The 5,651-nt window shown below is 32.9% G+C and overlaps 1 long non-coding RNA gene across 1 annotated transcript; it reads right to left on the bottom strand.

The window, feature by feature from the left end:
- Positions 1 to 302: 302 nt before the first annotated feature.
- Positions 303 to 1,962, bottom strand: LOC121216412 (uncharacterized). The gene is made up of 3 exons (XR_005912599.1): positions 1,509 to 1,962; positions 1,273 to 1,364; positions 303 to 653 (listed from the first exon to the last, which is right to left on the bottom strand). It is a non-coding gene; the product is annotated as an uncharacterized lncRNA (long non-coding RNA).
- Between the last annotated feature and the right edge of the window lie 3,689 nt (positions 1,963 to 5,651).

The raw sequence follows: 5,651 nt of genomic DNA, 5'->3' as shown, positions 1-5,651 counted from the left end.
CTTGTTGGGCCTTGTTTGACTTAGTTATGAAAAATTCATCGTAAATTTTCAATTTCACAATCTTTTAAATGATAATTTTTAAACCTAAATCATGCAGAAAAATCTAAAACCAAAATAATCCAAAGTCCAAAAGAAAATCCCAAGCAAATGTCCACAATAATAAAAATACATCTACAAAATATCAAGTACCAAAATAATATATTTTTCTGAAAATGACCGAGAGCACCTTCGTAAGCCGAGCCCATCCTAACCTCTATTATTATTTAAAAAGTGATAATTAAAAATGGGTGAGCTTTAAAAACCCTGTGTGAGTTACAAACCATAATAAAAAAAATTAACACATAAAGAATTAGATTAAACAAATCATATACATATAGATATTCAGTCACAATTTCACATTTATCAGAATGCATAATGGCAATGTCAATGCAACACTTTTTCAAAAATTAGTGTAGATTTTTTAGAAAATAGATCCTACCCATCTCCGCTACACACCATAATGAGTTCCCTAGAACTTGTCCATCCAATAACACACCAATATTATGGACAAGCCACCAGATAATGAAGATATATTGCCAGATATAGAACATTGGGAGTATACCGCCAGTTAAGCCATTGTGGGCTGCTCTGCAACAATGACCCGCCACCCCGGGCTGCCCAGCAACGATGTCTTACTCATATCAATATGCAATTAAAGTGCCAGATACTTCCTCCAAACATATTATCCCAACCCCATGCATGTGATATGGCATACCAAATAGATTTTACAGTAGGCATGTTTTACATGCAAATCAAATTTATTTTCGGTTTCACACAGTGACATACTTAACATGCGAATCAGAATCAGAAATAATGACATGCTTAACATGCGAGTCAAAATTAGATTAATAGCATGATTAACATGCGAATCAGAATATCAGAATATTAGCATGTTTAACATGCGAACTAGAACATCAATAATTCAATATCATGTTTATTGTACATACATAGTCAAATCGTCATATATCACATATTATAAGTTTCAGGAAATCACACAAAAACATTTTTAACAGAAATCACACAATCGCATATTTCATCACAGATATGAAGTTTCAGAACACTTACTTGAAATCCTCTTTTATTGGATTTTTTCAATCCTTATGAATACTAACATATTCGCCCAATATCTCATTTTTTAAAGAATTAATTAAACGATAATTAAATATTATTCATATTATTAATATCTTAATAAAAAATACTATCAATCATTATTAATAAAATAAATCTCCACACCTTTGCAAATTGTTCACAGTGATCCAGATTCCAACTTCTAAAGAAAGAGTTTGATTCTCAAGCTTGAAATTCTTCGACTTAATCTCACAATTCTACAATTTGGGTTACGAAACCAAGATTTTTTATTAGCACTTCTATAAAACCCATAAATTAAAATGGTTAGCATTGTCTTAGTCGAGTATGTATGTATAAAATATACAAGAGTGAATCAAGGACAAAAGATTGGCTCTACTTACATAGTAACAGAGGAAAGAGGGCTCAATGATTTCCCACAATATGATGAATAGAGAGGAGGATTCGACACTAGTAGAAAATAATATGACGTAAAATAAAAAGTTAGAAAATAAGATGGGAAGTAACATTTTAATGAAAAAATCAAAATTGAGGGATTATATAAATGAATTTCGAAAAAAGGAGGAGAAAAGAAAAAATAAAAAATTGTCAGGTAGTGGTTGACGGCGATGGTGTGATGGCGCGACAATGGCGATAATGGTGAGGTGAAGGTACGATGACCTATGTAGTGGTGGAGTGGGGGAGAAATGAAAAGAAATGGTGATTTAGATGGTGAAATGGAATAACAAAGAGAGAAAAGGGGAAGAGCAAGGTGGTGGATGAGAACGAGAGGGGAGGAGAAAATTTAAAAAAATAAAAAGTGAATTGAACATATCTAGGTACATGAACAACCAATGTAAGGTAAGGGAGGAAATTTTGTAGGTTGAGGGGATAAAGGCATGGAAAGGGGATCATGGGAGTGAAAAAGGGAGAAAAAGGTGAATGTTGACCTTATAATCAAGAAAAGAATCATCCCTAATATGACAACATGGTTTGGATGGCAAGAGTGTTCACACTTTGCTAAACTTGTAAAAAATTTAATTAAAAAAAGGTAATCTTATGAGGGCTTGAACTTGGTACTAGGAATTAATTCACATACTTAACCACTAGTCTATTGTACTCATTGTATCATAAACTAGCGCGAACAATAAATAATTATTACGGCGTAACATAGTTATTTTTCCGTAATTAACTATAAAATCACCAAAATTACCAAACCAAGCTTCAATCCACTTATACAAAAACTCCATAAATATTTAAGAAAAATATTTATGAGCTCGATTTATGAAAATGAGGTCTTCATACCTCATTTTTCAAAACCATTAACTTTCGGTACACACCACTTGTACCTTGACTAACTAACCAATTAATAAAATCTATCCAATAAAAATTCACCATAATACTATATTTAACTCATAAATATTAATTACTAATTTTTATGGAATCACTCGTCGAAATTGTGGTCCCGAAACCACTATTTTCGACACCACTAAAAAAATGGGCTACTACACTTTCAACTAAATGATCTTCTCCGCTATTCTTGTACCACCAATTACTTCGAGTGTGGGCTTGAATCAATTGAATTAAAACATATAACTAGAAAAAGAATTCTTTTCTTGTAGGGTGAAAAGAGAAAATCTCTCTTCAAAATAAAAACTAACAGAATTGTTATTCCGAAAAAATATATTTAATAGTTGAGAATAAATTCTCTCTATTTTTCACAGAGTAACAATATCTTAAAGTTCTATTAATAGTCATATTGGTGCTATCTATTTATTGGAAAAGAAAGTAGAACCCTTGTTGAATTAGAGAGATTTATTTTAAATAGAAAAACAACTTCCTACTTATGGTAGGAGTAGGGTGGACAGCATCCCCTAGTATTCCTACTAGGGTGCCACCCCCTACAAGTTTCATGAGGGGTTTTCAGGCCTCTCTCACATCGGGTCCAATTACAAGTGCTTCTCGGACTTTTCGACCTAGAATTTTGTAATTTGATCCAACTCGATTCTATTTTTCTATTTCCCAAAATAAACTTCAATATTTATATTAAATAATTTTCTCATCCCAATTTTACCCCAATAAAATTATGAAGATTTTACCCCTGGTAAAATTTACTAGAAAATATATCTAATATTTCACAATTCAACTTATTCACTATGACCGAAAGATTTATTTTCATTTTTGGCTATGAAATAACTCAAAAACATAAACTCATTCTTCCGATCATTTTTTAGTAATCCATGTTCATTTGCAAATGAAGCATTTCTCGTTTTCATTTTTCTATTTCCATTTTGAGAAAACCACATTCATTTTCAAATGATTCTATTTCTCCATTTCAGAGAAAACCATAATTATTTCTACATGTTTTTCCATTTCTCTTTTTTCTATTGATTCCATTTATTTTGATTCAAACACGCAATTCATTTTTGGTTTCAACAAGCTAGCGGAGGGACCGATTAAACATATGTAATTATGGCTCAAATGATTTATAATTAAGTTTAAGATTTTTTTCCTATTAATTATAAACTCATTTAGTCACGAAGTCATTCCACTATAGTATCCTAATTGAGCTCTCCCTAACAACATCCCATTATGAAAGCAACTACTCAGTATTCGTCCAATGACATTGTCATAAGTGTGTTACCCTCATAGGATATCCTTGATCTCTTTTGGATAATATATGTTCTCCCAATACGATCCTATTTTATCTCATGGTAACCATTACATATTCCTTAATAAAAAGTCAATTACTATCAAATAGTAATCAAGTCATTAATCACAAAGACGGATGACCCGTGACCATGTTTACCTTTCATCAAACATGTAATGCCAATGAGAGGATATCATTTACCCATGTCTTAGGCTATGAATTCCTCTATTATGAATGACACGTACATAGTCCTTCATCCACTCAGGATTTAGGTTCCTTATCTATTCAAACTTAGGCTTTTACTTACATCGCAGTGTACGAATCACACATACATAGTCTGTCATCCACTCAGGATTTAAGTATGTGACTGCCTCCAGACATACTAACGTCTAGAGTGTGAATACTTGATAGCACTAGAACGAACATAGGTTTTCCTCCTACTTATTGGTTAAATTATTCCCATTTAGTTATCTTTAGCATACATTTTAGCATTTTCAGTTTAGTAAATTGCATTTTATAACTCAATGAAGATCCTAGCCTATTTTATCATTAATTTTGCTATCTTATTGCACTAATGTCGCTACATGAGTTAATTCCAAATTGCGTCCAGAATTGTCGCCACACCTGACAAATGTCCGCAATGTCGCTGCATGGGTTAGTTTCAGATTGCATTCAGAATTGTCGCCGCACCTGACAGCTGTTCGGATAAGAACCAAAATTGCATGAGCTATCTTGGTATAACCAACCTGTACGAACAAAGACAGAATAATTTTAGGGAAAGGACACCTGCACTGTGGGGGAGGACATAAAAGATGGACATGAGAAGAAAAAGGGGCAGCATTGAGTTTTTTTCTCTCCATCATCATCTTCATCATCCGACCTTGGAGCTTGCGGCCATGGCAACTTAAACCTCTCATGGGTGAGCCAACGTGAAGACCAGATGCAGACTAGCTCCTGACGAGGAGATCTAAGTGCGCGACAAGAGGGAATAGAAAGATTCAGTCGAGTTGTCTAGGGATAGTATTCTCCATTTGATTCTTTCTTATTTCTTTCTAAATGCTGGTGATTACTCTCGAATTTCTGATTGTATGGAAGTACTGGTGAATTCTTGGTGAAATGTTATCTTATTTAATCTTTCTTTTATTTTTTAATCTTGCTTTTATTGTTTAATCTTAGGGTTTGAATGTTTTTTAACACGGAAGTGTTATTGCAATCACTGACACTGGAAAGTGCAGTGACAGTTTGAGCCAACAAGCATTACAACGGAAGTTGAGTGAGGATTAGAGAAATTTAGTCCACTTGTTCTTAATGGTGTCATATTGCATGATTAAGTCTGAGGTTAAATAGAGGAGTAATGTTGAGTAAGATATACATTGAATTTTATTGCATCAACAATCACCTATACTTTTATAGCTTGTGAACACTTAGTATTCTATTGAAGATTCATGTTGGGGATCCCAATTTATCATCATATTTTATTTTATTGTTTTTAAAGCTATTGCATCGACAACTATCCTCACAATTCATCTTGTTTATATCCAGTTATTGTACTGACATTAATAGGCAAAAGACATCCATCCCTATGGGATCGATATCCGACAGACTCACATCTGTCTACTATACTTGCATTGACTGTGTACGCTTGCACATTATTGTTTTGATGTTAAACAACCGATCAAGTTTTTGGCGCTGTTGTCGGGGATGGTGTTTGTTTGATGTTTATTGTTTTGTGTGTTTTTGCACTTTATTTTCCTTATATAATATTTAGTATTTACTAACTATTTCTTTTTCTTTGTTTCTATTTCTTTAACTTCATTTTTTGGTGTTTTATGACCCGAAGAAATTCATACTTTCTTGCCGCTTTTGATTCAAAAATTGAAAGGATATTTGAAATAGA

The sequence above is a fragment of the Gossypium hirsutum genome, chromosome D04, assembly GCF_007990345.1.
Source record: "Gossypium hirsutum isolate 1008001.06 chromosome D04, Gossypium_hirsutum_v2.1, whole genome shotgun sequence".
Classification (NCBI taxonomy): domain Eukaryota; kingdom Viridiplantae; phylum Streptophyta; class Magnoliopsida; order Malvales; family Malvaceae; genus Gossypium; species Gossypium hirsutum.
Note: the sequence above shows the minus strand (reverse complement) of the source record. Positions and strands in the feature narration are given on the sequence as shown.